This window comes from Hipposideros armiger, unplaced genomic scaffold (assembly GCF_001890085.2).
Source record: "Hipposideros armiger isolate ML-2016 unplaced genomic scaffold, ASM189008v1 scaffold_10, whole genome shotgun sequence".
NCBI classification, from domain to species: domain Eukaryota; kingdom Metazoa; phylum Chordata; class Mammalia; order Chiroptera; family Hipposideridae; genus Hipposideros; species Hipposideros armiger.
The window spans coordinates 7,274,186-7,284,072 of record NW_017731360.1 but is presented as its reverse complement, the minus strand read 5'-3'; the positions used below and the strand labels follow the sequence as shown (position 1 = coordinate 7,284,072).

General features: G+C 39.7%; 1 non-coding gene across 1 annotated transcript; it reads left to right on the top strand.

Moving 5' to 3' along the window:
- Positions 1-3,822: 3,822 nt before the first annotated feature.
- On the top strand, positions 3,823-3,896 carry TRNAS-ACU (transfer RNA serine (anticodon ACU)). The gene has a single exon. It is a non-coding gene; the product is annotated as a tRNA-Ser (tRNA).
- The last annotated feature ends 5,991 nt before the right edge of the window (positions 3,897-9,887 follow it).

Genomic DNA, 9,887 nt, shown 5'->3' with positions numbered 1-9,887 from the left:
CCGCAGTGAGCAGCCGTCCAGAAGCCGGCGACTGATCTGCCTCGCCTAAGAAGAGCGCAATGATGGTGCCAACTTGGGCCAGTGAAGCAACGTCCTCCACAACTAGACTGAATAACAAAAGAACAACTTATCTGTTCCCCTTCCCCCAATTCCCCAATTAAAATTAATAATAAAATTAAATTAAATTTTAAAAAAATTTACAAAGAATTACAGATATAGTTTAAAGATTATTATATAATGACCCACTAATTGTATTATATCAATTGTTTATTTGTTCTTATGGAAATTTTATTACTAGAAATATTAAATACTGTTAAAGTTTATTAGCATGTAACTGATAATATTTTAAAGTGTTATGAATAATAAGATAAAATACTAAATCATGAAATTATTTCTCTCAAGTTATTAGAAAAAAACATTGTAAAAACATCATGAAATCCAGAAAAAAGAAATCAGAACGTGGCTACAGAAATGTTATTTATTTAAAAAACACATATATAGTTGCCGACAATAATCTAGGCACTGTCTTAAATATTTTGGCTCCACTGGCCATACTTAGCGACGCCACTAGGTGACTAGATTTCTGGAAAAATTAGAGGGACTGCCAGAAGAAAAGGTATTAATTTTAGCAAAATCAAGCACTAACATCGCTGATGGGGTAGGATATGAGTTTACCTTGGACTTATACACACCATATCTGATGGAATTCAAGAACTACTAGAAGAAAGGAAAAACAACAACAAAAAACAAAACAAAGAATCAATTAAACCAAATACATTTTCTGCCTATCAGAAGCCTGACCACATAACTTTGCATGTTAAACAGGCAACTCAGGTTGAAATGATCTATCTCAGGTAAGAAATCTTAAGTTTCCAAGAAACAAACAAACAAGGATAATAAAAATAAAAAGAAATAAATAAAAAAGAAATGTTAAGTTTCCCGATAACAAGACAGGTAGAAAGTTTTAGAAACGTAATACTAACAGTTCTTGAGGAAAAAAAAAAAATCACTCAATCCTGGTTACTTTATTCTACCTCAAAGGATTCTATTGGGTTGTCGGAAAAGTCATGACGCATTTTTGCAACGAAAAACAGAAAAAAAAACGTCATGACTTTTCCGACAACCCAGTATATTTTGTCTACATTGTGAAGTCTTTGGGGATGGAAAAAAATCAGATCAACACTAGAATGAAAACGAAAGGAAAGATTGGTAGCATTTACTGCATATTCCAAATAAGCATGAATAAAAGTGAAATATACACCAACAATTAAAATCTGATTCCAAAAATATATTATATACATGTGAAAATGAGAAAAAAAATTGGATGCTGTTTTTGAACATATGATACTTATGATTCACTTTTTGTTGAGGGAATAGCTAAGCTCATCCAAGAAAGTTACTGAGTGTGATAATGGGAAATGTTCTTTCTTTGGCAGGAATCATAGCAAAATTTGATACCATTATGTCAGAACATTTATGCAAAATGTAAACATTGACACAAAATAATATTACACATTGTTTAGGGAATAAGAGACAAAACTAAATATTTAAAAGTATAGATACAAGGAGTAAGATCATGTTAAATAAGAAATGTTAGACATTACTCAATTATTTTAAATACAACTCCAAGAACAAGCTATGTTAAATACATAACAATTCCTTTAGATTTGTTAATTTCCAAAAATGCAAATATATTTATATGTGAACATCTTGGGGGGTTTTGTTTAGCAGATGACTCGACTAGGGAAGGATTTTACACTCTTAGGACTACTTTTGTAAGACTACTTACAAAACCTGAATCTATGGGCCAGCCGAGTGGCGCGTTGGTTAAAAATTGGCTTGGGATGCCAGAGGGCCCGGGGTTTGGATCCCACATATGAGGGCCAGTGACACTGCCCTTGCAGCTAAGATGGTGAACGGCAGCTCGACCTGGGGCTGGGCTGCTGTGGGTCGCCAGCGGCAGCGGCGTAGGCTGCAGTCCCCTGCTGCAGTGGGCTGCCATAAGCTACCGTGTGTAGCCAGCAGCCAGCGTGAGCGGCCAGCAGCCACCATCAGCGGCCGTCCAGAGGCCCACGACTGATCTGCCTTGCCCGGGAAGAGCACAATGATGGTGCCAGCTTGGGTCAGTGAAGCAACATCCTCCACAGCTAGACTGAAGAACAAAACAACAACTTGTCTGTTCCCCTTCCCCTGATTCCCCAGCACTTTTCCCCTCCCCCAATTCCCCAATAAAATCTTTTAAAAAAACCAAAAACTGAATCTAGACAAAAATAACCCAAAGGGTCAGAAATATGACAATGCAACAAAAATGCATGGAAAACTATAATGAATTTCAACAAATGATCCTTGAAAAATAATTCTAGGGAAATCTTTCTTTTTTGTTGTGTGTATTCTTCAGACTTGATAGTGAATGATGTGGTCAAAAATTCTTTTGACATCACTGAATTTTAAAATATTGTCTAGAAACTACCCAGCAAAATTTCAGTTTTAATGAAATGTTGGAGTGTTTTGAACATGTATTTTCAGACATAAATTTTCAAACACTAATGTCAATGTTGAATTTCCAATGAGAAAGTCATTGCTATGTCAGAGTGGGTGCTATGTCACTAAAAATTCAAAAGGCAGGATGCAAAACCCTTTTTAGGAACTGTTAGTTATATTAATAAATAAATAGATTCTACAATGCAAAGTATACTCTAGTATATTTCAACTTTTCAATGTATTTGCTCAGGACTAATATGAAATGGTGTTTAGGTAAAATCTTATAAATAAATCATACAGGAACCAAAATTTAATATATATCATGCTCTTGAAGCACTGAAAAAATTAAGGTATCCATTGTTTTAAAAAGGAAGAAAGATTTATAAAAACATAGGTTATTGTTGCCAAATAACAGAATTTTAACATTGATGCCATTACCCATGTAGAAAATGCTAAAAAAAAAAAAAGGAGAAGACTTGTTTTATTGTGATTTCCAAGATCCAAAACTAAATTTCAAAATTATTTCATTTTATTTTGCTATATTGGACTCCACTAAAAACATTCATAAAGAAGATTTAGGATACTGAAAAAACATCATGGCCTTTTAAAAATGTTCTAATCTAGACAATAAATGTAATTTGAAGAATTATGGAAAATATGGGCTACTGCAACTCCATCAAAATTCACAATCAAAATCAACTGTACACATAGAAGGAAGTGATGTTGATGGGACATTAATGTACTAAGAACCAAAAATCTCGTTATTTGCTAAAATCAAGTATGACTACCATTGAAGAATTGCAATATATTTGCAACAGTGATAATTTTCTATTATTTTACGTTTAATATTCAATTTGTGTAATTTATACAGAATGACTTAATGTTTTTCATAATAGTTATTATTAAGAAATAATAAACTAATACAAAATGTCATGCTGGAGGATGGGGTGACTTTTTCTAATTCTCCAAAACAGGGATCAGCAAAGCATAGTCTGCCAGTCAAATACTCGACCTGCTCCTTATTTTTATATGATCCCTGCAAGCTAAGAATGGTTTTAACATTTTTAAATGGTTAGGAGAAAAATCTAAAGAAGAATACTATCTCTTAACACATAAAAATGATATGAAATTCAAATTTCAGTATTCAAAAATAAAGTTTTGTTAAAACACAGTCAGATCCATGTGTTTAAGTATTGTCTGTGGCTGCTTTCATGCCCCAACAGCAGAATTGAGTAGTTTCGACAAAGACCATATGAACTACAAAGCCTAAAATACGTACTATCTGGCCATTTACAGAAAACATTTGCCAACCCCTTCTCTAAAAGTCTCCATGTGAGGAGTGGCCGGTTAGCTCAGTTGGTTAGAGCATGGTGCTACTAACACCAAGGTTGTCGGTTCAATCCCCGTACGGGCCACTCTGAGCAGTGCCCTCTTTAAAAATAAATAAATAAAAATAAAATAAAAGCATTCATATGAGCTTGGGGCAGTTCTGTATGAGTTTGGGGCCATCCCGTAGAGACTTGAATCCAAGCAAAGTTCCCTCCAGATCTCCCCAACACCTGGCTGCCACCTGAGCATCTCACTTTGATGACTCACAGACATCTTGAATTCAGCATGGCTCCTACGTTCCTCATACCAGCTTCTTCTGGCATCCCCATTAACCTGGCTGCTCAAGCCGGAGCTTTGCATTTATTCTTGAATCCTCTCCACTTGAACTTCCCTGCTCCTCTATCCCTTTAATTGTCTCTTTTTTATCTTCCAAATCCATTCTCTTCTTCACACACCTCCAGCCATCACTTTGGCTGACGTTATCAACCTTTCCTGCAGGATGACTGGACCTATGTCCCCAGTCGGAATCCTGGGCCCCACACTTGGAATCTCCAGTTCATCCTTCATCAGGTAGCTAGAGTGATGTCCCTAGAATACAAATCTGACTTTATCATTTCCTTCCTTCAATCCCCTCCACAGTAGAGAGCTAGACCATTTGTCTATCCATGGTCTCTTCTTTCCTCTGCCCTCTCTCTGTGTGGGTATGACGGAATTGACAACCCCAGAATCTGGCCCCATGAGCCACCCCTAGTTGGGCATGTGTCCCACACTGGGCCCATCATGTCCTCTTCCCTGGGAATTTGAATCTTGAGTGAAGATGCATAGAATGCCGAGTAAATTGAAATGCAAGGCAGCTTTATAGGGTAGGGTTTTCTGATGTGAGCTCCGGAGCCATACTGCTTAGATCTGAATTTCAACTCCACCACTCAGTTAACTGTGTGACTTTGGGCAAGTCACATAACTGGGTCTGAGTGCCCTCGCCTGCGCAATGAGGATGAGAACCACAGGTCACACTTGCTGAGGCCTCATAACTCGAAGATTAAATAGGCTTATACATGTTAAAGGCTGAGGGCAATGCTGGGCACGTTATAGCCGCCTGGTAAAGGAAGTTGTCCTTAGTCCCCAGAGAGTTAGCACACACATTCTTGTAGCTGTGAATTCCTCTTCCTCTTCCCTAGGCCTGGTTGTTTGATCTTCAATTCTCTTTAAGAGAGCCATTTGTCTTTCTTAACATAGTTGGAATGAAATTTTATGGCCTCCAATGAAAGAAGGCTAGCCAATACTCTCTGTGGCTTCCCATTGCCCAGGGTACACAGGTCAGAAAGGGCTCAGGACTCTAGGTGTCCAGCCCTGCTAATCTCCCAGCATCATCTCTTGCCATTGGGCAATGGCACCCACCTCTTAGCACCGCCCACATCCAGTTCTTGGTATGGCCCTGAATTTGCCAAGCTTTCCCTTTGACCCCCCAGGGCCCAGATTCTCCACTTCCAATTTGGAAGGCCCTCTCCTTCTCCCACTGTTCCCCACGCACCTACCCTCCCATCTCCCATGCTGGTAAATAAAAACAGGCCACACCCACCCATTCCTGATTGGCCTCTAGAGAGGGCNCCCCTACTCCCCCTGCCCCGCAACCTGACCTGGTTTAGGATCTTTTATAAGAAACTTGTGATAATCTCAAAACCAGATTTCTTGACCAGATTTCTTCCCGTTTTACTTTCCATAGTCTGCGTTAAGAAAAAAATTAGTTTCGTTTTGCATTTTCCAAATGAAAATGCTGTTGTAATATTAATATATAATATTCTCTTTTAAATGGTCCACACACAACCCCAGGGGTTCTGCTACATGCCCTTCCTTCTTCTCTCCTGTCCCACCCCCGCTACATTCCTAGGGTACCCCTTGGTCACATTCATTGTCTCTTACTTTCCCCAGGTTGAGAGCTCTTGGAAGCCTGGGATTGCAGCTTCTCTACCTCAGAGGCTCCCCCACCTCTCCCTCCGGCAGGGTGGGGGTCAGTTAATGTTTAACGAGTGAGTAAAGGAATACTTTTGAAAGGGAGAGGGAGGAAAAAAGGGCCTAAGCTCTACCCTGTGAGAGTCTTTTCCCTGAGTCAAGGAGCCCAGATAGAATCTGGTCAATTTATTGTTCACAAAACCCTCAACTACAATAGCAGAGTCACAAATCGACACTGGTGGTTGCCCAGTCCTTAGCTCCAGCCACCCTCCCCCGCCACTCCCCCAACCTTGCCACCACAGTGAACCCTCCCAAGGTTTCACCATTAACACCACCGCCCTCTCAATACTGGAGGGGGACAGGGATTGAGGAGGGCACCTTTCGAACCAGGTGCTCAGTGAAAGGTGGGCTGTCTACCCAGCCCGAGGGGTAAATAAACATCACAGGTGTCCTGTAACCCAAAGAGAAGAAACAGACTGTTAACAAAAAGGTTGGCTAGCTCCTAGTGTCAGGCAGTAGCTGCATTTTCATTTTGCGTTTTCCATTTTGTGGCCTTTGGAACTTGTATCACCTTTCAAAGCAAAAGCAAAACCAGAACAAATATTGCTTTCAAAGTTGTCTTTTTGTGTATGTGTTTTGGTTTTGTGGCTTATTACTCCTTATTTTCAGTTGGGAAGAAGCCAACCTCCTTTCCCCAATGCACACACCGATTCTGCACACACGTAAACCCCAGGAATTCAATAATTACACAAAATTATAAGTAGGAAGGGGTGGGGGAGGAGCCCAGGCTCAGGAAAGGTAAGGGTGTGAAAAGGGTTTTGGGTAAGAATAGAAGCAAATCCTGTTCAACCAGGTGACCTCTGGACTGTTACCTCACTGCAGGCTCTACCCGCAGGCCCCAGAGCTTGGCCACACCTAGTGAGGGGGGTGGGGAGATGAGGGGAGTAGAGGAGTGAGAGGTTAGGGGTGAGGGGGGCAGCACCTGTGGGGGCAGCCCAGAGGAAATCTTGGGTTTTGCCACATTCTCTCTGTGACCTCTTTTTTCAAAAAGAGTAATGATTTCCCATCTGCTCCTTTTTTCTATAAGCATCTTCTAAATTTTTTTGAAGCAAAACAATTAAAATACTTTAATTAGAACTATGATTTTCAAAGCAGTCTTTGAATGGTGCTCTCTTTCACCTCTTTCACTGCTGGACCATTGCTGCAGAGTCACTGGAGGCGGCGGAGAGGCGAGTCTGGGCCTGACCTGGGGAGTCCTGGCCAGGCCTGCCTCCATGACTGGAATCTTAGCAGGAAGGAGCCGCCATTCCCTTGGGCCAAGAAGGAAATGAGTCTCCCCACAAAACACATGACCCTGAGACTCTCCCAGGGCCTTGCACAAATTCATTTTACAACTAGCATAAAAATTCTATGGGTTTTGGAGTGCGGAAGACTTGGCTTCTAGTTTTCCTAAGGCTGCCTCCTGCTTAATGAAGAGGTTCCTGCTGTGCACAACAGCTGAAGTAACACAAGAAGGATCACGAAGGGAACTTCTTCCAATTCCACCTCCCCACTCTGTCTCAGAGTCCAAGTGAAAGGTCTGTGGACCAAAAAGGAGCCACATACTAAGCCTGACAAGCTCAGGGGAGGCCAGCATGGCGAACGAGCCCTACAAACGCAGAGACAGAAATTAACCACAGACGACGGTTTGAACATAAAAGTTCCTAACTGAAAATAGGTCAGGGTGGGTAGTCACATCCTGGGCCTGTAGCTTTCTTCACAAAGGTCAATTTTACCCATAAGTAAGCCTTTTAGCATCTAAGTTAACATACCCTTGAAATGTCAGAGGAATCCCTTTTCCTGAACCCCACTGCACCAAAGCACAAGACCACAGAACCCTTCATTGTTATCTTGTTCCCCGAATACCATCTCGCTGTGTGCTGTAAATGTTAATTATTAACTATCCTGTACCCAGCAATGTAAAAGAAGTGTGTATCTCTCCATTTTACTTTTTCTTCAATCCCAGAGATTTCCCCGCTCTGCTTTCTCCCACCCCCTTAATCTACCACCAAGGGATTTCATGTAACCCTCCTTATATCTCCTCCTTTGATTCTAATGTATAAAATAAGCTGCCGGGCCGGCCGAGTGGCGCATTGGTTAAGAACTGGCTTGGGATGCCAGAGGGCCCCGGTTCGGATCCCACATATGAGGGCCAGTGACACTGCCCTTGCAGCTAAGATGGTGAACAACAGCTCAACCTGGAGCTGGGCTGCCCTGGGTCGCTGGTGACGGCGTAGGCTGCAGTCCCCTGCTGCAGTGGGCTGCCATAAGCTACCGTGTGTAGCCAGCAGCCAGCGTGAGCGGCCAGCAGCCACCATCAGCGGCCGTCCAGAGGCCCACGACTGATCTGCCTTGCCCGGGAAGAGCACAATGATGGTGCCAGCTTGGGTCAGTGAAGCAACATCCTCCACAGCTAGACTGAAGAACAAAACAACAACTTGTCTGTTCCCCTTCCCCTGATTCCCCAGCACTTTTCCCCTCCCCCAATTCCCCAATAAAATCTTTTAAAAAAACCAAAAACTGAATCTAGACAAAAATAACCCAAAGGGTCAGAAATATGACAATGCAACAAAAATGCATGGAAAACTATAATGAATTTCAACAAATGATCCTTGAAAAATAATTCTAGGGAAATCTTTCTTTTTTGTTGTGTGTATTCTTCAGACTTGATAGTGAATGATGTGGTCAAAAATTCTTTTGACATCACTGAATTTTAAAATATTGTCTAGAAACTACCCAGCAAAATTTCAGTTTTAATGAAATGTTGGAGTGTTTTGAACATGTATTTTCAGACATAAATTTTCAAACACTAATGTCAATGTTGAATTTCCAATGAGAAAGTCATTGCTATGTCAGAGTGGGTGCTATGTCACTAAAAATTCAAAAGGCAGGATGCAAAACCCTTTTTAGGAACTGTTAGTTATATTAATAAATAAATAGATTCTACAATGCAAAGTATACTCTAGTATATTTCAACTTTTCAATGTATTTGCTCAGGACTAATATGAAATGGTGTTTAGGTAAAATCTTATAAATAAATCATACAGGAACCAAAATTTAATATATATCATGCTCTTGAAGCACTGAAAAAATTAAGGTATCCATTGTTTTAAAAAGGAAGAAAGATTTATAAAAACATAGGTTATTGTTGCCAAATAACAGAATTTTAACATTGATGCCATTACCCATGTAGAAAATGCTAAAAAAAAAAAAAGGAGAAGACTTGTTTTATTGTGATTTCCAAGATCCAAAACTAAATTTCAAAATTATTTCATTTTATTTTGCTATATTGGACTCCACTAAAAACATTCATAAAGAAGATTTAGGATACTGAAAAAACATCATGGCCTTTTAAAAATGTTCTAATCTAGACAATAAATGTAATTTGAAGAATTATGGAAAATATGGGCTACTGCAACTCCATCAAAATTCACAATCAAAATCAACTGTACACATAGAAGGAAGTGATGTTGATGGGACATTAATGTACTAAGAACCAAAAATCTCGTTATTTGCTAAAATCAAGTATGACTACCATTGAAGAATTGCAATATATTTGCAACAGTGATAATTTTCTATTATTTTACGTTTAATATTCAATTTGTGTAATTTATACAGAATGACTTAATGTTTTTCATAATAGTTATTATTAAGAAATAATAAACTAATACAAAATGTCATGCTGGAGGATGGGGTGACTTTTTCTAATTCTCCAAAACAGGGATCAGCAAAGCATAGTCTGCCAGTCAAATACTCGACCTGCTCCTTATTTTTATATGATCCCTGCAAGCTAAGAATGGTTTTAACATTTTTAAATGGTTAGGAGAAAAATCTAAAGAAGAATACTATCTCTTAACACATAAAAATGATATGAAATTCAAATTTCAGTATTCAAAAATAAAGTTTTGTTAAAACACAGTCAGATCCATGTGTTTAAGTATTGTCTGTGGCTGCTTTCATGCCCCAACAGCAGAATTGAGTAGTTTCGACAAAGACCATATGAACTACAAAGCCTAAAATACGTACTATCTGGCCATTTACAGAAAACATTTGCCAACCCCTTCTCTAAAAGTCTCCATGTGAGGAGT